This window comes from Lissotriton helveticus, chromosome 3_1 (assembly GCF_964261635.1).
Source record: "Lissotriton helveticus chromosome 3_1, aLisHel1.1, whole genome shotgun sequence".
In the NCBI taxonomy this organism is placed as follows: domain Eukaryota; kingdom Metazoa; phylum Chordata; class Amphibia; order Caudata; family Salamandridae; genus Lissotriton; species Lissotriton helveticus.
In genome coordinates, this window is record NC_136061.1 from 1526409540 (window position 1) to 1526434513 (window position 24974).

The following is a 24974-nucleotide window of genomic DNA, read 5'->3' on the forward strand; positions in this document are numbered from 1 at the left end:
CAATGGTTCCAGGAGGGAAGTTGGCGGGCTTTTTATATTGACCGAAATGAAGTTTTCAGCCTGACTGGTTTTGAAAATTTAAGAAATATATTTTTGTTTTTGGATTAGAAGGGACTGATTTTTTTGAGTCCTCTTCCAGATAAGGACTTTGATTTTACAGGGAGTAAGGTAGTGGCTAGTCTGAACAAATGGTCATGACCTATGATGCTTGAGGGTTTTTGACAGAATTTTCCTGTTAAGCTTTTGCACGTATTTATGAATTCTTTGGATGAATATGTTAATTGTTCTTCGAGCCGTAAGTTGCCTGAAACCTCAAGGCGAGCAAACGCGATGAACAGATTGGTTAAAAGGGTAGAGACGTTTTTGAATAAGATTTTTGTGGGGTCGAGGTGGCAACAAGGGGTTAGTATGTTAGAATGTTGACTGTGTTGTTCGTTAAGATTCAAAATGTAATATTAAGGAACTGTGATACCATGGAGATTCAAACGTTTGCTCTTAGGTATCATGGCTATTCCTCAGCCCCACTCTGGTTGCCTGTAGATGTTGGAGAGAGTCATGCTGTGGAACATTGGGGCCGATTCACAGAACTAACTTAAGACAAAATCCTAAACTTACTACTTTTGGTATTCACAGAAGTTAGGATTTTGTCTTAAGTTTGTCTTAGGACAGCCTTAAGACAGACTTAAGACAGACTTAAGACAGACTTAAGACAAACTTAAGACAAAATCCTAATTTAAGTCTGTCTTGTCTGTCTTAAGTCTGTCTTAAGTTTGTCTTAAGTCTGTCTTAAGTCTGTCTTAAGATTGTCTTAAGACAAACTTAAGACAAAATCCTAACTTCTGTGAATACCAGAAGTAGTAAGTTTAGGATTTTGTCTTAAGTTAGTTCTGTGAATCGGGCCCTAAATGTTCGAAGTTAAGGATAAAAGAATTAATAAACCATGTATCTGTGATCATGAAGAAGTCAATGCATAGAGTGTGATGAGGCCGTGGATGTCAAGAGCATGTCTCATGGTTCTGATGGTGGATCTACCAATAATTAGGAAGCAATTAATATTGCACCATTTTTTACAGATCCCCTTATGAGAATGTATTACCAATATCTGAAGAGGGGAGCTGGGGCTGAGGATGAGAGACGTTGTAGAGAACCTTCTGTGACTGAGAGTCCTTCTTACATTACAGTTCACCTTGCATAGTTGGTGTAGGTTTTCAAGTGAGTACGGTCTATGGAAAGGCTTATTTACTCTCAGGGGCAGCAGTCTTTCTTTTCTACGTGCAGAGACTGCATATGGTCGCAGGATGTCTGTCTTTAGTAATTATCAAGGCAAGGCTTCAGAGTTCTTTAATGTTAAGGTAGGAAGTGATCTTTCCACCTGAGATTCTGGACTTACGAAGAACGAAACCAAGGCTGGAGTTGGATTATTATGAAATTCTGAAAAAGAATGAGTTCTTACTGACACAGTCTTTTGGTGGAATACTGGGTTAAAATTATTAGGCACACTGAGATTGACTGCCACTCTCCTGCTTGAAGATATAGTCTGTGAATAGTTACCCCAACCCCCCAACGGTTACGGCAGGGCCAAACCCTTTTACCGTTCGAAAATCATCACAGACAGGGTGGAAGCTGAGTGTACTGGTTCTAGCATCCCAGGGCAGTCTGGGCTTACTGGACTTCAACTGTGACAATTAGAAATGTTTGCTTCTGCTGTTCTGGTATCACCTTAATATTGGACCCATAGCTGAGTACCAACTACACCCCTTTACAATAGACCTTGAAATAATTAGAAGGAGCAGTCCAAGGCTCACACAGGGAGGTGAGGCGAGCTTGAAACTCAGACCTCAGCAAATACATTAATAACAGTCAGTACTGCAACCATTCATGGATTTCTGTGCCCAAGAATATAGCACAACTTGCACAGTCCATGCTCACCCTACCTCAGTTAAAAGAAAACTGGCAAAGCACATGCATATACATGTAATACATTTTCGACTTAGGAAAAAAGAAGACAAAGAGGAATATATATAACTAAAGGGATGGAAAAGATCAAAAGGAAATATCACCAACAGAGTTCTCTTGCACACCACCAGCTTCACATAAATCACCATAGACTCAATGGAAGGGTACCCAATTTGTGAGACCAGCAGGAAGTGCACCTTCAACACCATCCACACTCTCAGACTTCTCAGCTCACCTACATCCAGACAGCTTAGCTCAAAGCAGATGAGATGGGGAGTTAACATTGTATACCTTTATCCCACACTTGTGGAAAAGAATACTCTCATGGTTATCTTTTAGTTAGAGTAAATACTTATAAGACTTTACCTAAAATCCCCCTACCGCAGGGCCACACTTCACCACATGATGGGAATTCCATTCCTTCCCCTCTTGCAATACCACACTACCCTGGTTTACTTTCATCACCTTTATAGGTTTATCAAACTTTAAACTTTCTTTTGCAATCAAACCAGATTAAGAATCCTCATCCATTCACCTACAACAAAGACAAAGGTCTCTACAGAGAGATTGTTGTTATACCTGTTCTTCGTCTGCGTTTCTTGGCAAGTTTTGGGATGCAAATGTCCCATGCATGGGGCACAGTTTTGTCCCTTACCCTAAGTGCCCAACTGTGAGTATCCAATATCCTGTTTTTTGGATTTTCGGGTCAAATCATGAAGCTAAGCTAGAGAGTGTGCGAATGTCTAGGCCTGTCGCTTGATATGAGCCTGGTCCTTGACCTGTCCTGCCCCTGGAGGGGGGAATCAAGCTTGCTCTCAAAAGTGACAGTAGACTACTGACAAGTAACAGCTTATAGCGTGTAATGCGGTAGTGGCAGCATACCCTATTTTGTCGTGATCCTAGTGTGGCTAGGAGCCCACTCCTGTAAGCTCCCCTACAACAGGAGAACCGGAATCCTTGTACTGATATCCTGAGCAAATGCGTTTATGTGTGCATGTCTGTGGTTTGTGTGTTACACACATTGTGGATGTCAGGGTGAACAATGGTGAAGGAGGCATGAGTTCCATTTTGGAAGGCCCTGGCTTGCTCATGTGCAGAAGATGAAAGTGAGGTTACTCTCCCAGGCAGCGGAAGCATATTGCTGATATTCAAGGAGTATACCTAGACAATGAAGTAGGGAAAAAGAAGACAAGCTCTCTTTAGAAATTCAATGAGGTTCTTTTGCTGCAGACAGCTGTTCATTAGCATCCCTGAACACTGGCACTTGATTGATGGTAGGGTTGAAAATTGAGACAGCAATTCCTGTTGTCATAGCAGAGGAGCCAAACCCAAATAATTTCCTAAACCCCAATATCTTATGCACCCCAGTTCAGCTCCTCGATCTCTCCTTGATCTGGCAGTATGAAACTACCCTCCTCATCAATAAATAAAATAATTTAACAGAGTAAATCAGAATAGAAACTTGGAGTATTTAATAACTGAGTTCTAGATCAATTTAGAGTTTAAAAGATTTATACAGAATTGTTAATAAAACAATATAGAGAAAATGCGTAATCACACCGTGAAGGTTCAGATACAGAACGCAGAACCACAAATCATAATGAAATCCCAATTTGGCACTTAAATCTCTCCAGAATATAAGTGTCAAACTCATAAATATCTTAAGGAATGAAAAAAAATTCTCAAAACAATCAGACAGTGTTGGAAATGGCCCTTTTTGCAGGGTTACCCCCAAACTTTTTGCTAATCAGTGCTTAAGTGCAAAGGCTCTCTGTGTAAATTATATTATGGATTGGTGTTTCCCTGAATGGATATTTGATTTACTTGTTAGTACCTAGTAAAGTGCACTGAGTGTGCCAGGGCCTGCGAATCAAATGCTACTAGTGGGCCTGCAGCACTGATTGCGCCACCCACGTGAGTAGCCTTAAAAAGGTAACCCAGACCTGCCATTGAAGAGTCTGCGCGCAGTTGGTAACTGCCATGTCGACTTGGCCAGTGCACACACTTGCCAGTCCCTAACCTTCCTTTTTTTACATGTCAGGCACCCCTAAAGAAGGCCCAAGGTACCCCTGTGGGCAATGTGCAGGGTATGTGAAAGATAGGACATGCCCTGGTGTGTGTGTGGCATGTCCTGATAGTGAATTGCAGTCCATTTTGTTTTTCACTATTGCAAGGCTACCTGTTCTCATAGGCCAGAATGGGAAGTATGATTATAACATCTTATAATCCTAAACTGAACCAGGGAACAAGGTAGAACTTCGAGTTTGGTATGCCTGAACTCAGAATGTTAAAATGCCTCTTTTAGTGAAGGTGATTTTTAAATTCTGTGTTTGAAAACACCACTTGTAGAAAGTAGGTATTTTCTTGCTCAGTCACCCTAGAATGTGGATTGCCTGTCTGGATTTTGGATGACAGAAGGCTGGGGGAGCAGGAGGGGCTCCATATAGTGTAGGTGGTTCAGGAAAGGGCTGACTAGGCCTGGGCTGCAATGGGGGAAGGGGAAGGATATTTCCTTGAACCTCAAAGGACCTGGTCTGCCTCTGACAATGCCAACTGGTGGTAGCCCTGAATCAATCCACCCCTCACTCTTCCACCCTAAAATCCTGCCTCACCGAATTCGTCAACTGGATGGGGTCCTCCCACCTGAAATTAAATGGTGGAAAGACCGAGGTCATGACCCTAGGCCATTTTAACAACACCGCACTCAGCACCATCTGGCCATCATGCATGGGCCCAATCCCCACCCCTAAGCCCGAAATAAAGAGCCTGGGTATCTCGTTAGACAACAAACTGACTTTCCAAGCACAAGCCACCAAAACTGTGGCAACATGCTTTTGCCTCATTAGAACAGCAAGGAAAGTCCTCCCCCTGCCCCCCCCCCAAGCTAAGAAAACCATGGTCCAGTCTATCATCCTCTCCTGACTGGACTATTGCAATCCACTTTATATGGGTGCCCCTACCTCGGTCATTAACCGATTACAGATCATCCAGAACTACGCAGCCAGATTGCTCACTGGTACACCCAAAATTTCTTCTGCCAAACCCGCCCTGCGCTTCCTTCATTGGCCTCCTGTGAAAGAGAGAATCAGCTTTCAGTCACTCTGTATCGTCCACAAATCTCTCCAGGACAAAGGGCCGCCCCTACTCTCTTCCATAATTCATCCCTACAAGGCCAGGAGGACACTGCGTTCGGACGGACTCCGCCTCCTCGCCACCCAAGAATCAACCGAGCCAGGAGTGGTGGTAGACTGTTCTCCCTGAACGCAGGCAGACTGTGGAATGCCCTCCCCCTTCAACTCCGAAACCAACCCAGTCATGGCATCTTTAGGAAATAGCTGAAAACCCTCCTCCTACCGTAAACCCCCCCTTCCCGCTCTGTCCACTTATCGAGTAGTTCTGCCTAGCGCTGGGAGGGCTCCGGGTAGCCACGCGCTCTATAAATATCCTTTTCATTGCATCCACCCCCTGCCAGGAAATCACATCAGAGAAGGCCAAACTGGTTCTGGCTGGGCACAGACACCCTCTTCCTAGAGGACCAGAGGATTTTTGGATACAAATACCGGGGACCAGACCCCTGAACTTTAGAACTCATCTGGATCAAGAAGACTGCCAAGAAGAAGAGCCGGAGAAGCTGCGACAAGGAACAACTGCTTTGCCGGGTGCTTTGCTGGGCCGATCTGCAGTGGCTGCTTCAGTCTTGGGCAGTGAAAGGCCTGGATTGAACTTTCTGCGACCTAAATTGTGAGTCTCTCCAAGGGCTTGAGGTAGAGCTTGCCCCCTGTTCACGAAGTCTCAGGAACTGCAAAGACTTCAAGCACTTCTGCCCACAGCTATGGGGACTGTGTGTTTTGTGCTGTAACAGAGGAAAACCCAATCAACGACGTTGATAAAACCGCTGCCGACTCGTGTCCTGAAGGCACCGCAGAGGGCACCGCTGCACCGCAACCTTGGTCTCACCGACAACACCTGTTGATGCCGCCACCGAGCCGCTGCTTGCACAGTGACCTCTGGGCACCGCTCTCTGCACTGCCTCGCTTCACGCTGAACCTTTGGCACCGCAGAGAGCACCACCACAACGCCACACCGTGATCTTGGTCTCACCGATGACGCCTGTTGATGCTGCCACTGAGCGGCTGCTCACACCGTGACCCGTGGGCACCACACTGCTTCACAAGGATGCCTTGGCCTCCCTGACGCTGCCGCTCCACGCCGAAATCAACGCCGCTGCTTGTACCGTGGTTCGAGGGCACTGCTCGTAAGTCACACGAAGCACCATCCTCATCCTGCACCGCAGCCTTGGCCCACCGACACCGGCACAATCGACTCCCGCTCGTCAGCCAACGACAGTGCTTCAGCAACGACGACGCTGCTGCTTGCACCGTGACCTGCCAGCACCGTGACAAGCACAGCCTTCATCTCGCACCACAACCCTGGTATCAACAATGACGTCATCTGAAGCCGCCACCGAGCAGCTGCTCACACCGAGACCTGGGGGCACCCGACGCTTGCCGAAGCCAGCACTCCTAACTCCATCAGAGAGGAGCTCGACCTGCAACGCGAGTGACTTCAAGGGCCTCAAAGCCCTGCATTTATCACAGGTACTGTTTTTGGGTCTTTACGACACCGTAGCTGGCTCGCGTCCCTGTGACCTGCCAGAACTGTTGGATTTGTTGTTCACAACTCTGTGATAGCCCCGGATGGAGCTATCGACATCGAGTAACTTTGTTTGAACCTTATTTTTGATAACTGCAGATTTTAAATATAGTATTGATGATTTTTGTCGTATTTGGTCTTGTCTTAACATATATAAAATAATGCCATTTTTCTAAACTGGTGTGGTGTCCATTTGTAATGTGTACACTATATTACTATTGGTTATGTGCAAAAGCTTTACACACTGCCTCTAGGATAAGCCTAGCTGCTCGTGCCAAGCTACCAAGGGGGTGAGCAGGGGTTATTTTAGGAGTGTAACTCCCTTATCCTGACTAGAGGGGTGGTTTCTGTCCGGCTTTGGCACCAGCCTCAGCTAGCCAGAAATCCCATTTCTAACAGACAGTATCAGGAGAAAAATGAAACATCACCCACAAACCTACAAAAACAGGGGTTGTATACAATATGTATACATAACAATTAACAAAACTGCACATTTAGCATGGTATGATCATGTTTAGATCGCATTGTCAAATCAAAATCAGCCTTGTGATTACTTAAACTTCTTAACACTAACCCATTTCATAAGGTATGAGAAATCTACTGCTTGCTTCCTCAACAACTTCACTCTAGAGAAATAGAACATGATAATAAAAACTCTCAAGCAATTGTTCATAGAAGTATGTTCTTCTGCACACCAGCATCAGGACTTTTAGTGGAAATCCTTCAAAATGATACATCAGGTACATGATGGAAAGTTTAGTTTACAATGTAGGTTTACTAATACAATCACCCTTTTATGTCAGTATATGCTGCGCAAACTGAGAAGCGAGAAGACCCGCAGCTGCTTCTCTGACTCGCAGCAGTTTCCTGACTGGGAGAGAAAAATGACAGGAGCAAGATGAGCTGAACAACGGGAGCCTCATCCATTCTATCAAAATTGGAGTCTTACACAAAAATGTGCCTTAACTATATTAAATTATTAATTACACATCACTGTCAGCTGTGGCTGCTCTAGCCAGGTGCAGAATGCTCACACCTCTTTGTGCTTCCATCGTGGGTACTCCAACATGGAGCTAGTGCTGCTGTGATGAGTATCACTCTAGATGCACTAGACAAATGGTGAGTTTGGAAAACAATTGGAGAAGGACACATGAAAGAAGAAGAATCTGGCTCTGGAAGTCAAGACAAAGAATACATTTCCTCTGCCTACTCTACCTGTGTAAGAGTGGAGGCTGTTGACCCACTTATTGTTCCAGTTCCAAGTTCTCTTCCACCGAGGGTGCTTCATAGAGCATCCAGAGACATGCTGCATGGCTGATATCTGTGTGACAGCCAGCTCCCAATACATGAGGGGACATCACCTGGAGTCTGACCTGAAGGAAGCACTGTCCCTTGTTGTGGAACAGCTGAAGGATCCTGCTTCAAACAAAAAAGGAGGGGGCAAGCCAACACTGCAGGAAGAGCTGAGTACGGCAAGAGCAGTTGACAACAGTGCTGTGAGTGCATCAGACAGATACTCGTGGGAGGATGTATGACGCGTGCTTTAACAACGCGTCCCTTACAACGCAAGTTGTTACCACGACTTGCGTTGGGGGCGCGGATTGAGAATAGTATAATTTACTATTCTAACACCAGTCCCCGTGGACACTAGGGAAGGTGTTGGAATAGTAAATATACTATTCTTAATCCTCTAGCGCCCTCCAGCGCAAGTCGTGGTTACGACTTGCGTTGTAATGGACGTGTTGTTAAAGCCTTGCGGAGTAAAATCCGCGTGGTAAAGGATGTTTCCCCTCGTGGGAGTATGACTGGCTTGCTCTAACCTCAGAAATGGTCATTATCGATGTAGCAAAGGATTCCCAGAACTGCCATAGTGTGCCTGAGCAGATTGCCATGCCAACTTTGCTGTTGCAGCCATGGCACCAAAGTGTGCTTTAGGGGTCTACACTCCCGAAGAAGATACTATTGCTAAGTGCTAATCACAGCACTCGCCAAAAGTGCCTGGCTTGACTTCGGTGATACTGAGAAAGCAGGACCACCATTTGCCATTGATTATACGCATCACACAAGCGAGAGCAACAAGACACAAGAAGAATTGTGTGCACAAAGAAAATTGAGAAATTTGAACTACACTAGACATGGCCAAGCAGTCTGCGGCACCACGCAAGACAGACAGCGTGTGTCTATACAAACCTTTCTCAGCACCAAAAGGAAAAATCACATCCTAACAATCAACAAAGGATAAAACACATCCTAACTAGCACCAAACAAAAAAACACATCCTAACACCAAAACAAAAAACACATCCTAACTAGATCTTGATCGATTTTGTTGGTGTCCACTCACTTAAATAGGATAACGCCCTGAGGATAACTTCGCTATTAGAAATCACGTCCCATATGGCAGACATTGAAACGTGCTGGCAACAGATAAAGATTATTGAGGAGTCTGCTATTAATGCAAAGTATTCCCCCAATATTTTAGCATAGTACCACCACTTTATGGAACAGTGTGTGGGAAACCTTTCACTCTGGCTAAACTCTACACTATACATCGTAGCACCGGTCAAACAAAGAACCATAGCTAAGAAAGTCTCCCACCCATGGTACAACAAAACCTTTAGGATATCTAGGCAGGACTGCCGCGGGCAACAACAGAAATGGAGAAAAAAATACGAGGCTGAAGAGAAAATAATTTACAAAAACAAACTAGCTGAACATAAACGTATTATAGCAGCAAAAACTTCTTACTACACTGAACAGATAAAATTAGCCTGTGACGCCAACTCTCTTTCTAGTTATTAAAAAACTAGTGGTATCAGCCAGCCACAACACTGCAGTAAGAAAACAAAATTGCTGTAATGCATTGGCCAACTTTTTTCAAGAAAAGGTTGCCAACATATTTAATAAATTCACGGTAGGTAGGTGTGCCATCCAATTGGATGGGCAACCTCCAACTATCACATCAGTTCAAGCCCGTTTTTGCACCTTTAAGCCCCCTTCAGTAGAACAACGTACAAAAGTTAATTCCATCAATCACAGCTGGCGCCCTGCTAAAACCCTGTCCCCCTAAAATAATGCACCTGATTCCCGTACAAATTGCCCATCCAATTGGATGGGCAACCTCCAACTATCACATCAGTTCAAGCCAGTTTTTGCACCTTTAAGCCCCCTTCAGTAGAACAACGTACAAAAGTTAATTCCATCAATCACAGCTGGCGCCCTGCTAAAACCCTGTCCCCCTAAAATACTGCACCTGATTCCCGTACAAATTGCACAAAACCTGGGGCAAATCTTTAACAAGATGTTTTCCAGTGGAATCTTCCCTCCACAATGGAAACTGTCCTGTGTTCAGCCTCTGCTAAAAAAGGACAACCTGAATGCACTGGACCCGAATAACTATTGCTCTATATCAAGGCACCCTTTAGCTGCCAAACTTGTGGAGAAGGTAATGAACGAACAACTCTCAGAGTACATAGAGGAAAACTCTCTCTTGGCTATACACAGCATGGATTCAGGAAAAAACGGAGTACAGAATCTGCCTTTACAATAGCCTCTGAAAACATCTGAAAAACGCCAGATAATGGGGGGATTTTGCTGGACCTCTCTGCGGCATTTGATACGGTCAACCAGGTGATTCTGGTTGACTGTATGCGGATAGTAGGGATCGAGTCTACTGCACTAGATCTCCTTCAATCCTTCCTTGCCAATACACAACAAAGTGTGGCGCTGGGCAGCATCTCATCATGGCCTTTCTCCTTGCCTCGCGTAGTCCCTCAGAGCTCGGCCCAGAGCCCTACATTCTTCAATCTTTATGTTACGCCACTGGCGACACTCATCAAAAATTCAGGCTTCTCCCTGCCATCATACGCTGACAACACACAAATTGTGGTGTCACTAACAAAATCAGAAACAAACTCGGCTCTGCATTAAGGACCTGTATGAGCAAAGTTAGCAATTGGATGGACAATAGTTGTCTTAAACTTAATGTCACAAAGATTGAGGTCATTATTTTTCACAATAACCCTTCATTTTGGATGCCGGCCTGGTGGCTGCCTGAGTTGGGCCCACTCCCAGAACCCACAAACAAAGCAAAAAATCTTGTTGTTTTGCTAGATAGTGAATTGATGCTTAAAGATCTGGTAAACAAAATTATATCCACCACTTTTTACTTTCTGAGTCTGGTAAAAAAGATTGAAAAATTCCTACCCCCAGAACTTTTAAAAACCGTGATCATTGCTTTGATACTTTCAAGGATTGACTACTGCAACAATCTCTATTTTAACCTTGCTGTAGGCCCCCTGAAGAGGCTTCAGACTCTGCAAAATGCAGCCGTCGATTCATCTTCAAAATTCCGAAATATGAATCTGCTAGAGGATCCATTAGGAAACTCCACCAGCTACCAGTTAGACAACGTTGCAGGCTTAAAGCCCTATGTTTGGCTTATAAATCACTGCACAGTTTGGGACCAGTACGCTTCAAGGATAAGCTCAAATGGGATATCACAGAATGGACTCTTTGCTCTGGCTCTGCCATGAACATGACTGTCCCCCCATTCATGATGACCACCTGGGGTAGCAAGAGCTTTTTCAGGACCACTGCAGGGCTCTGAAACAGCCTACCACTGACACTAAAAGCCGCTCCCTCCCTACTCGCCTTCAGAAAGGCCTTAAAGACCTGGCTCTTTTCACAAGATTAGCAGATACCTGATCTCAGCAAGAAATCTTTTTTTCCAACTGCTCTGCACCTAGACCCGCCTTTGTCAGCGCCAAGACGCCCTTGGGCATGAGTTTCGTGCCTTACAACTTACATTTACATTTCATTACTTTACATAAAAAGTGGGAGGCTCTTGGAAGGTAAGCACTAAGCACCCCTCTCTGGAACCTCATACAATGTTGATAATACAAACTCTCTAAAAAAACTCATATGACATATTTCACCAATGGATACCTTAATTTTATGTTTGTACCTTTTGATTTTTGTTGAGTGATGATTTAATTTTTCTTTTGAGATCTTTGTATGTCAAATATGTATGTGTTCATCCATGTAAATACTATGTGAAGTGCTGAGTATTAACCATTCTTTGAAAATGTAGAATAATTCAATGTAAATACTATGTGAAGTGCTGAGTATTAACCATTGTTTGAAAATGTAGAATAATTCAATCACGCACACTGATTTGACTTCCTATGTGATGCATATCATTTATGTATAATCAATAACAAATGTGTGGTAATCCTTTCTCAGTATCAGTTTTTTAATCCCCCCCCCCCCCAGGAGCTTTAGTGCACCAAACACTGTTACTGCTTAGGTGATTTGACTTTACTGTACTATTTTGTATTGAGTTCAAGGTAGTAAAAAGATGGAAGATTGAAGTAAGATGGTAAGTACTAGTATTAGCTGTAACAACCCCACCAGGCGCAGCCTCCCTGCCTGCTCAGCCTCTCATCTTCGACTGCCACTCTCACCAAGCCCACACACCAACATTCCGTGACATCATACAACATTCTCCAGTCATTCAGGCTGAGCAGAAAGGAGAGTATTGGCGTAAAGAAAGAAGAGAAGAAATCACCTTACAACATATCCTCTTTCTTTACATCAACAAAAGAAAAGTAACAGAATAAGAAATAGAGTGAAAGATAGCAAGAAATACTATCTAGACGTAATAATAATACATGTTAAGAACATGAAATAATGCAATGACATAAAAATGCAATGCAATAATATAACAGCATAAAATGCATAATACCATAGAATAAAATACAATGCAATAATAAACAGCATATAATGCAATAATAAAATAACAATAAAATTGAAGCAAATCAATGGCACGCAGACCATCCCCTTTTCTCACAAAGGACAGGCATCACTGAAAAACAAACAAATGCCAAGAAATGCGCACCCCTGAAGGGACAAAGAGTCTCAGGCAAAGCAATAAAGTAAGAAAAGCAAATCATGTATAACACTCGTATGCCTGACTCTAGGCACCCCTACACTCCGAAGATCCCATCAACGACAACACAAGAATAGATGGAGAAGCAAGAGCCGTAAAGTAAACAGCGAACCATCACTGGAAAATAAATGAACAGGACCAAAACACAGAACATAGTAATGTACATACGTGACAAATGGTACTCGACCAAACAACAGAAAATGTATTGGTATGCACTCACCCATAAAACAGAGAAAAATGTAGACTGATGCACTCACCCTTGAAACAGAATACGATGAACAGGGATACACTCACCCAAAAGAACAGCATAAAATAGGTGGGGTGCACTCACCCACAAAATAGAATGAAGAAAACTGAGATGCACTCACCCAAGATAACATAGTAAGAAGTAATGGGATACACTCACCCACAAACAGAATAGATGTACAGGGATACACTCACCCAAGAAAACAATAAGAAATAAGACGGGATGCACTCACCCAAGAAAACAGCAAGAAATAAGATGGGATAAAAGCACCCACGAAGCAGAAAAGAATATAATAGGATACACTCACCCAAAATAACATAAAGAGAAATAAAGGGATACACTCACCCATGAAAACAATAAGTGCTAATGAAGAAAAAAAAATTGCATTTCTTTTCAGACTTTGCCTCGTAGAGGTAGACATTAGAAAATACCCAGCAAGAACTAGGCTTGACACAGGAGATAAATCCAATAGGGTAGCAGAATAAAACAGCAGTCTCAGAAAATAAGTAGCAAAGTTTGGCAAAATAAGTAATCATACAGGTAAACCTTCTCTAATGCAAATGCAGGAAAAATCATTTCAAATAAATAACATTTCAAATCAAACAAGAATTAAATTACACCGGTACTCGACCCAAGTACCCGAGTACACTAAGAAAGGAAATCCTGTTAAAAATTGAGTAGAAACAGTTCCGAAATATACCCAAAAGATGGCGCACTGAGCACACATTAAAGTATATTGGCCTCAAAATAAGAAAACCTTCACGTCCAAAGAATGGAAAACTACATTGAAGAAAAGATTGAAATATTTCTAAATGTAAATTGTGCCAAACTGGAAAACGAAATTAAAGACTGCAGCAAGAGAAATGAAGTGAAGAACGTTTGGAGATATTCAGCAGTCCAGGCACACCGATGTAACTCCCAGTACTTTTAATTGCGAAGAAACAACACATGGTGCTGAGAAGGAATTCCAATAATCACAGGAGGACTCTGCGTCAGGAGAACACGGAAGAAATGCAAAAAGCATTGTAGAATGATGCATCAATAAGAAAACTATTGACAACTGTACCGGGCACAAAACATGGTTGGCAACTGCATTGAATATGTAGGACTGCAATTCAACATGGCGGCATGCAGCACGACGGAGAGCCTGTAGGATGCAGCGGCACCGTTAATAAATCACGGAGCCGCTGTAGTGTTTAATTTAAATCTTTATTTTCCCGAGCGCCGGGAGAACAGCGCATCTCAGCGCCCACGCGTTCGGCATCTAAAATGAGCAACGCCGAACTCCCAGCATGCACTGGGGTGTGTCGCTCAAACACTGGAGCGCGACACCACATATCTCACCCCTTTGCAAATGAAGGGAAGAGGATAGGTAGGAAAAAAGGGGGGGACAAGGGGTAGGATGCAATAGTCTTACTTGACCTTCATGTCATACTCTTCGAGTCTCTTCGACAACGTCACCAGTCTACCCATGCGTGTGCGTGAGTGTGTCGGGCAATGTCCGCCGGCTGGACGTTCACCGGGAGACCTCGGTCAGGTGTCGCGTTGATCTGCCGCGTATTTTCTCTCCCGCTGATACCTGGGCTCTGTAGCATGGACTGCTGACTGGATTCGTCCACGTCATACCTCCCTTCCTGGGTATTCGGATCTTCATTACTTTGGCTCAGCGTGGTGGGACCCTGCACTACACCTTCAGGTGCCTGTGTCGTTTCTTGTGGACTGTTTCCTTCCGGAGTAGTTGGAATCGTTCCTGTAGGGTTTTCCCACCTCATGATCCGGTTACATTTTGCCATACTGTCCTGTGACCATATTTTGCCATCACTCAGTAGGGCTGACCTGGTGTATGGTTCCACTACTTGTAACAGTGGACTAAACTTACTGTCTGCTTTGTTCCTTAGCACAGCCTGTTTCACTCTCACCCACTCGCCCTTTTCCAGGGTGACTTCTTTTACATTGTGTAGTTTGTTGTAATATTCTGTGTATTAGGCCTGCGTGTTGTCAAGATTGTGACGCATCACTGCATGAGACCACTTGCTTTGGATGGTGAGTTGTTTCCATGCTAGATTGTCTCTCATGAAGGGGTCACGCTCGCGTAAGATTTTGAATGGACTGTACCCTATGTTTGCCGGGGTAATGCGATATGCCCATACCATTCGTTTGAGTTTCTTCTCCCAGTCTTTTCCTGCACTTATCGCTTCCTGTACCGACCCCATGATTACTCGATTGAACCTCTCTGCTAGTCCATTTCCTGCTGAGTGGTACACTGGGGTGTGCTTAACTTCTATCCCATTGAGTTCCATGAAGGCCTTCCATCTTGCCGATATGAATTGTTGTCCATTGTCACATGTCACGATTTTAGGGATTCCCTTTCGTAAGAACGTGGAGGTGAGGAAGGACAACACTGCTTCTGTCGGCTACTTCACACACTTCCACTTCCGGCCACTTGGAGTATCTATCCACTAGTACAATAGCATACTTGGGAATCCCATGCGCATCCAGTATGGGGCCCAGGATGTCCACTGACAGCTCTTCCCATGGACTGGAGGGACTTGCGAATCTCCCTAGTGGTAGGCGTAGCATGATCTATGCTTTATCTGCGTTGTTGCACTGTTCGCACATTCTGACATGTTTCTCCACTTGACTGTCCATGGCAGGTCACCAATACGCTTGCTTTGTCCTTGCTTTGGTTTTTACTATTCCAAGGTGTCCTTCGTGTAAGATGGTAAGAAGGTGGTTCACCAAGGATTGCGGGGGAACTACTTTGTCTCCTCTTAGTAGAAAAACTGGGTTGTCTCCAATGGACAATTCTTCTCTGACTTCCCAGAACTTCCTCAAATTGCTGTCAAGGTGCTTCTTGTCAGACCAAACTTGTGTCACGTATTTCATTACTGTCTTAAGTGTTTCATCATTTGCGAAGGCCATTTCCCACTCTTGCGCACTTATCACCGCTTCATGGTCTTCTGTGAGTGCAACCATATACTCTTCCCACTCCGTAGGCTCTTGGCCCGTTGCTGGTTCCATTGCAGCAGCTCTGCTTAGGTAATCCGCAACCTTGTTTCTGGTGCCGGGAAGGTACTCCACCTCATATACGTAATCACCTCATCTTCGCAATGCGGGGCGTCGCATGCGTGTGTCCACAGGAGGTTAGGACTCTCACCAGTGACTTGTGATCTGTGCGGAGCAAGAATTTTGAGCCCCATATAAACTGTCGGAACTGCTCCATGGCCCAGACGGCTACCAGCATCTCCTTATCGATTACGCTAAATTTCTCCTCGTCGGGTTCCAGCGACCGAGATTCAAAACTAATTGTGGTGACTTCACCCTCCTGGGATTTCTGCGTTAGCACCGCGCCTAGCCCCTTGTCGCTGTCATCCATAGTCAGAATAGATAGCGCTTCCTGGTTGAACCCATTGAGGGGAACTGCGTCGCAGATGTCTAGCTTCAAGAGATCAAATTCCGTTTGTTCCTCTTCCGACCATTTTAAGGTGTTCTTCTCTTTCAGGAGTTGTCGCAGGTGATGTGTCTTTGATGCGAAGTGAGGTACAAATTTACTGTAAAATTCTGCCATCCCTAGGAAGGAACGGATATCTTCTTTCAGCTTTGGCATGGGCGCTTCTTTGATGGCCGCTACGTTAGCTCGTTTTGGTTCTATGCCCTTGTCGCTAATCTCGTGGCCCAAGTATGTCACTGATCTAACTCCAAATTTACATTTTTCCCACTCTCCTGTGAGTCCATTTTGTGCTAATACGCTCAGGACTGCCTTTAGTTTTGCATCGTGATCAGGTTTGGATTTCCCCATAATGAGGATGTCATCCTGAAAGTATTGCACTCCTTCTATATTCTGGAACAACCGGTGGATGAGTTTCTGAAATTCCGCTGCGGCGGATGCCAAACCGAAAGGCATTTTCAGGAATTTGTAGCACCTAAACGGCGTGATGAAGGATGTTAGATGGCTGCAAGAATGGTGTAGAGCAATTTGGTGGTATGCCGAAGTAAGGTCCACTGAGGAGAACCACTTGACCCCTTTTGTCCTCGCTAACATTTCATTTATCCTGGGTAATGGGAACTTGTCCACCACAATATTCTTGTTGAGCTCCCTTAGGTCCACACACAGGTGCACCTTGCCATTCGGTTTCTGTGCGACTAACAATGGTGCCAGCCATTCCGCACTTTCGATTGCCTCGATCACCCCGTTTACTTCCAGACGTTGTAGCTCTTCCTGTACCGCCACCCTGCTCCTGAAAGGGATATTGCGGATTTTGTGACATACCGGTTTTGCTCCAGCATTGAGGTAGATTTTGTGGGTGAATTTCGTCAGGCAGACTATTGTGCCTTTGAAGACTTCCGGGAATTCTTCTTTCCATGCATTTGTCTCATAAGTCTGGGCGGTATCTGTCATGAGAACTCTCCGAGTTGGAAGACAAAATCAAATCTTCCCCTGCTATAACAGATGCGAAGAAAGCCCTTGACGATATCGAAATGGAACTTGGTTCCTACAATGACTATCTGACAAAAAGGAAAGCAGATAAGCTCCAGAAAGATATAAGATTCTTCAGTAGAGAACGAATATATCCATATCTCGCCGATGGCTTCTATACTACACCTGATGAAGGCAACTTTGATTTCTCTGGCAATCAACAATTCAATAGACCTTATTATAATTAAAAAAACACTACTTTCTCTAATACATCTGGGTCCGAGAGTGATGATGGTTCCGCTTACTCTGATCAACGAGGTTCTAGAACTCCTCGATACAATCAGGGAGGTAGGCCATTCTTAGGCAGGCCTTTTTTAGGGAGACGCAACCCATACAGAGGCAACTGGAGGCCACGGTACCAGAATCATCAGTATCAACCACCTATACAATATCAGCCTCCGACACAATACCAACCACTAGCTCAATACCCCCATCCATACCCGGTCCCTCAATTGATCGATCCCAATCAATATCTAGAAACGAGGAACGCCCGGTATTGGAGACAATAGACTGTATACCTATCTTCAACTTGAGCTGCACTAATCTCAACCTACCCAGTGTGTCCTTACTATCTAAGGGATTATCCTTTGTACCACATTCTGGTTTAAATAAATTTGAATTGTTCTCTGACCTCACAGCATTTTTTCGCAAGATTCGTCTAAAGTTTTTCTTTGCTGAAAACAACTCCGATAATCCTGATGTCAACAAATCTGGTTTGGCCCCTAAATCTACTTTTATACCCACCTTAGATGAAGTTGCCCCAGAAGTAAGAATTTTTGAAAAGGTTGTGTACAATAAAATCTTAAAGGCAACTGAATATATCCCCAGAACCCCCTACAATATTTCCACCGAGGAATATGAAGCCCTATTGAGCCTCAAAAATTCTCCGACCATAACCATCAAAAGTTGTGATAAGGGGGGTGGCATAGCCATTATGGACACTGAAAAGTACACTGCCAAAGTTCAGGAAATGCTACTAGACAAAAAACTTTACTCCAAAACAACAAAAAACACTACTGCTAATACTAAGGCAAAAATTCTTCGTCTTACCACTCAGGCGTTTCAGAATGATATAATCTGCCAGAAAGAGTTTGATTTTATGAATATAGAGAAACCTAAAATGCCATGTCTATATGGGACTCCCAAAATCCACAAAAATGCCATAGACCCTCCACTTAGGCCCATTGTGAGTACCATAGGGTCAATAACTGAGCCCATATAAAAATATTTGGATGCCTTCTTACGCCCCTATATTCATAACATACCTGGATATATAAAAGACACATGCCAGGTTATCAACATGTTAGAAGGAATGCCATACAACCACAGGCGACAATGGTTAGTTACATTGGATGTAGAGAGCTTATATTCGAACATCCCGTGTGAAGGAGCCATGTCAGCAGTCAAATGGTTTATAGAAATATATCAAGTGGACTGTAACCCTAAATTTATCCTTGATTGCCTAAACATCATTCTCAATGACAATATTTTTGAATTTGATGGGAGCCTATACAAACAGAATAAAGGTGTCAGAATGGGCGCATCTTGTGCGCCCACCATAGCCAATATCTACGTTGCCCATTTTGAGTATAAATTCATATTTAAGCAAGAAGCCCCCTTTTTTGAGACCACCCTAAATTGGTCCAGATATATTGACGACATCATCTTTATATGGGATGATAATGAAGAGAATCTGTCTGAATATATCGAGTGGCTGAACTTATGTGACCACAACCTTCAGTTTACGTCACACTGCAGCACCCAAGAGATAGAATTTCTAGACATCATGATAAAACATGAAAACGGGGCACTTTACGTTGATCTATACACAAAACCGACTGCTCGGAACACCATTTTACATCATTCAAGTTTCCACCCTCTAAAGCAAAAAAACGGTATTCCTTTTGGCCAGTTTTTGCGACTGCGTCGCAATTGCACTAAAATATCTGACTATGACCTACGAGCTATAGAAATGAAAAAGAAATTCTTAAGCCGAGGATACCCGCATCGAGTGGTACGCGATGCATACAAACGTGCACGGTTCTATGACCGTCAACACCTCTTAGAGGGTAATTTAAACAAAAGAAATGCAAGTCTGGTATTTGTTTCAAGACATTCGATCATTAATGAACGGATTCGTCAAATTATCTGTTCTAATTGGCACCTATTTAACACTAACAGAGCCTACCAAGAAGCACTAGAGAAACCGATGTTCGCATATCGTAAAAATAGGAACATTAAAGATTTGATAGTAAGATCACGCATGCCACCGCCGAAAACACTATCTCAGCGAAGTATTAAGGATTTGTCACCAGTCCAAGGTAATTTTAAATGTGGCACATGCATCTCATGTTCATTGGCCATAGAAAGTACTTCAATTACTCACAACAAGGTAACTGTAAACAACAAAGGAATAACTAACTGCAAGTCTAAAAATATTGTTTACTTAATACTATGCCCATGTCGAAACTGCCCGATCTATGAATGTTCGACTTACAGAACACAGATCGGCGATTCGCACTCAACATTGCCATTTTCTTGAAAATAACCACAAACCTGAGGATATACGATGGTTTATTCTTGAAAAAATCACCTCACAGCAGGGATCTGCTGTGACGCTATACGAAAAAAGCATGAGGTTTACTATATTTTCACATTAGATACTGTGGAAAAAGGACTGAATTCAGTGATACCCTGGGATCAGGCGATTATCTAATATTCAAAGCTAAGACAGAATTGGGACACATCTACACCGCCCAGTTTACATTTGAAAACACTTTCTTCACTATATAACCTTATTTTCTTTTATATATCACTATTCCTCTTCTATTCGTATCCGAAATGAATAACATTAGCCATATAGAAGCAAACGTGTATATCTTTGACTGTATCTTATAACCTATGGCCCGCTTTCTATACTGAGTGGGTCGTCTTTTTCGAAGTCTCTCCCTCGACGCTCACACAAACGGAGGTTTTATTAGTCCGGTTTCTACCTGCATGAAATCATTGACGTCATCAGTAGGATCCGGTATTTAAGGGCCCTGCAGTTTCACTGCGGTTTACTTCCCTCGGCGCTTGTGGCGAGACCTTGTACAGCGTTACTGAACAGGAGGGCCATATTCGACATTAGATCAGACGGGTCTTCGGTAAGTCGGCAATTCAGCGAGCGATACATTTCCGCCACTACCGGTCATTTTTGGATATCTTTGCTATATACGTTTTACATATTCTATACAATGCTTTGCCACCCTTAATAGCTCGAACACCTACCTGCAACTTATTTAAGTATATCGAGGCTACTATCCTTCTGACGCTGTTGCTATATAATTTTTTTTTTTTTTGTTGTTTTTTTGCATTAATGTAACGAGTGAATGAATAGTCATATCGGCTGCCACAAAGTATCGCTTTAACTTGGAGTATACAAGGCTAGCGATCCTAAACAAACCTCTTGCAGTTTTACACTTATTTACGCTGGTGTTAAACAGAGCGTTTCTGCACTAGTGTCACCATCTAAGATATGTCAATACATTCCCTTTTTCTAGTATCATTCGAATATGTAGCATACCAGCACGCTGGCTCATAGTATTCTCCGTGTCATCCATACCCATTTATGTCAGTATGTTTTCACCTTGCAGCGTGTGAAATAAGGTCTCCGTTTTAATGGGTTGGAGTCTATATTTGAAACTATAGCGGTGGCCTATGTTTATCTTTTTCTTCATGTCTGGTATCTTGAATTTACCTTTAGATCTCGTATGCGAATATTTTCTCCTGGCCCCCGGCTTCCGTCATGGAACCTAATTTTAAGGTATTTGTCGGTTTAAATATAAACTAGAATGCACCTCCATATCAGAACTCAGGCGGACCATAATGTGCACTTTATTTCCTACGTTACAGAATAAGAATCCATCCCGAACATGATGTTACCTCAACCATCTGTTACTGCCATAAAACCACCTTCGTACACTATTTACGAATGTATTTGAGGTATAAGAATAATGCATTTCAAAGACAGTACAGTTATGCGTACTCGTTTGGGTGCCACTTTAGAATCTGAATATGATAGTGTACCTGTCTTCCCCTTACAGAGCTGTACATTATGCCTTTCTCATTACATCAATAGATGACTACCCTTTAATATCGGTAAGTAGATTGTTTGGAGTACTTACCATCACTTTTAGAGCCCAAGAACAAATTCTTAAATATATGGTGACCTTTGGTTACATATAGTCAGTTCATCCTCTCTAAACCTCCAGGATGGACGATGTTTGGTTATTACTCTACACTGTACAGCTACATGTATTGCAGCAGTTATATTACTCTAACCCCCTACACTATATATTATTCTTTGTCATTTTCATTTTATACAGATATTCGAGTCTCTGACGAATTATGTGTTTTTATGTTTGAATTTATCTTCATTGTGAGCCACTTTCTTCTGTAAGTATTACAACAACTCTCATGCCTAATCACCATTCCCCTAGACCTGTCTCTCTTGCCCCTCTTTGTCTTTCCAAACTACCTTCGTCTTCTTTTTTCCTTTTCTTTTCTTTTTCCCTCTTCCTTGTTCTTTTCTCCCCCTCTTTCCTGCCCCAGTCCCACTTCCTCTTACTACAGTGTCCATAGTAAGATACTGGGCGATGTTAATGTGCCCCCTTTCTGGACATACATAAATACTTAGCATTCAGGCTTAATGATTGTGACGATATATAAATTGATCTTGATAGAATTGTATGAGTTATAGTAATACACCCTATGTGACACGGGTTATCTAATGAACATGCCACTGAAAGTGTTAACATGAAAATAAGCACAAAAGGCATTATATGTGTAGATATACAAAAACTGCAATGCTATAAAAATGACCATGTAATGAATTTCTGCATAGCTTATGTTTTTAGAAAAAATGTTGGATATGTTGGACATGTATATAGCATATCATCACAGGTTTTGTGTATATATCACTTGTTTGAATTATGATTTATAAATATAAGGAACTTTTAGAGATATAGATACTAGCCCACTGTTAATATGCACATTTACTATTAGTTTGATTGTAAATATATGTCTTTTTTAAATTATAGTGCCAAAGACGGGTCACCTGATGAAGGCTTTCCAAGCCGAAACGCGCGTAGTGTGTCACCCACCGCTTTGTTTGTGTGCTACCTACCACGTTGCCTCCATCGCTCTTCGTTATATGCTCATCCATGTGCTGGTTATGTAACTTTTAGATTTGTTTATCAATACCACTGGAATTATCAATTTGAATATCAAATAACATGAAATGTACCCATAATATGTTTACTTATATTTTTTCTAAAATGTTTATATATTCAAGATAAAAATACAAAAAAGGAAAACAATGTGTATAAAAAATATATATATGTGACAAATAAAATATATCGGACTACATCTAAATATCTGGTGATTTAGTATCAGAAACAGTGGGCTGGTATAAATAATTATATTCACTTTTTCGTTTTCTGGTTTTCCACTAGCTATAGACCTTTCCAAATGAGTATTCTTCCCTATGTATAGCTAGCGTATCGATATATAGGGGTCCCCTACTTCCTAAACCTATGAGAACTTGGGTCGTGCCACCCGGGTTAAGTTGGATGCCAAGGGCACCTTGGTCCATCCACCCCAGTACTGAAGGTCCTTTTTCTGCAACATACAATTTCCCTTCCGCTGTACGCCCTTTGAACTCGAACAGCAGTGGGCAATAACCTACCATGGGGATAGGTTCGCCTGTGAATGTAACGGGATGTATGTCTGCGGGAACCAGGTATGAGCCTACTTTGCGTTCAAAGTCTAGCTCCCATACGTTGCGTTGGATGATTGTGTATGGAGAGCCGGAATCAGCTACCATGGTCACCTGAACACCTCCGATCGACATTGTTCATGCTGGCTTCCTGGATCTTGTACAGTCAATTCCCAGTACCTGATCGTCTATGCACAAAACTTCATCTTCTCCTTCCTCTTCGGCGACCTCTCCGTCCCTAACCCGATTCCTGTGTGACATACTTCACCTCTGTCTTCCTGAGCTTACGTCGGCATACTTTTTCATAGTGTCCCATAATTCTGCAGTATGAGTATTTGGCTCTGAAGACTGGGCATCCCTTATCGTTAGCCGCGTGTGTCTGGCTACCGCATCTGTAGCAGATATTCTTGTTGTCCCCTTGCGGTCTCTGGGGTTTGGAGAACTTGGACGGGTATTTCTTTTGGTACCTCGCTCCCTGCGGCACGTGCTGATGCTTCGTCTCTTGTGTGCTCCTGTCCGATATTTTGCACACCGGGGTTCTGTTAATGCTTTCTCTTTTAGCTGCTTCTGCACACCACTTAGATAGTTCCGCTTTCTTCATGAGTGCTACAACTTCCTTGAGGAGAGCATCTCCATTGGCCCATCATTTTTCCTGGATCGTCGTGTTTACCGTGTGCATTATGATCTGGTCCCTGATGGGTTTGTCGTGTAGTGTGCCGAACTTGCATGTCACTGCTAGTTTCTGTAGTGCCACCACGTACTCGTCTATTGATTTCCCGCTGGTTTGCTTCCGTTGGTAGAAGTTGAACCTGTCTATTGCGGTGCATACTACTGGGCGGTAGTGGGAGTCCAGGTCCTCTAATGCGTATTGCAACTCATCTGTGTCTTCTGGGGGTCTGGCCTTCTTTACGAGGTTGAGGTATACCCTGAGAACTTCTGGGCCTAGGATGTGTAGGAGGATTTTCTTCCTTCTTGAGCTGGAGAAAGCTCCTTCCCCTTCCTCTTCCAATGCTGATAAGTAATTTAGGAAATAGCCCTTCCAATCTTCCCATGGCATTGCTGGATCGCCCGTTTTGGATAAGAAGGGAACTGGGTTGGTGAGGGAGAAAGTCTGCACGCACATGTTGAAGGTGTTGAGCAACGGTGGTGGTGGTTCTGCAGCTCCTGGCGGGCTCCCCGGGTCGTGCCTCTCTCTGGGCTCTGGTGCCTGCATGGGTGTAAGGTTGTTATCCCCCTCATGGGCTGAGCATTGGTGCGCCAGCGTTCTGTGCCCACCGTTGGGTGTGGTATCTATTGCTGGCTGGCCGGAATCTACGTGTCCAAGCTGGGATCAGTACCCCTCACTGTGATGTTTCTTGTGCGTGCAAGGTTGCACCGCGGTGTAAGGCCGGGCACTCACAGTTGTGTTGGTGCTGCAGCCTCAGCTTTCCCCTGGCTCCACGCGGAGCTGGTATGTCCTACCGGCGTACCTGCCCTACCGCCGGGTGGAGCAACTGCTGACCGCTGGACAGTGTATCTCCTGCACTTCCCCCCAGGTCTGGGACCCTGTGTGCCTTCCTCTTGCTGCCAGTGGGCCTAGGGTTTTGTCTGCCTCTTCTCTTGGTGCCAGTGGCCACCTGACTGGATAGGGGCCTTTGCGCTGGCACGTGTTGTCTGCAGGCCACCTGCTGTGCTTCCGCTAGGGTTGCTGACTCCTCTGCCGCGCTCAGGTGTAGGCTGTTGGAGCACCGTGGGACTCGAGGTGCACGCTGCCGTGCGTGGCCCCGCGGCGGCACACCACTGAGCCTCGTTGCCAATTTGTAGGATGCAGCGGTGTGGTTAATAAACCAAGGAGCCGCTGTAGTGTTTAATTTAAATCTTTATTTTCCCGAGTGCCGGGATAACAGCGTGTCTCAGCGCCCGCGCGTTTGGCATCTAAAATGGCCGGCGCCGAA

General features: G+C 43.8%; 1 long non-coding RNA gene across 1 annotated transcript; it reads left to right on the top strand.

Annotated features, from left to right (window-relative positions):
* The first annotated feature begins 20362 nt into the window (after positions 1-20362).
* LOC144825026 (uncharacterized) lies at positions 20363-22622 on the top strand. Its single transcript, XR_013609241.1, has 6 exons — positions 20363-20428; positions 21028-21087; positions 21177-21266; positions 21368-21422; positions 21650-21719; positions 22364-22622. It is a non-coding gene; the product is annotated as an uncharacterized LOC144825026 (long non-coding RNA).
* The last annotated feature ends 2352 nt before the right edge of the window (positions 22623-24974 follow it).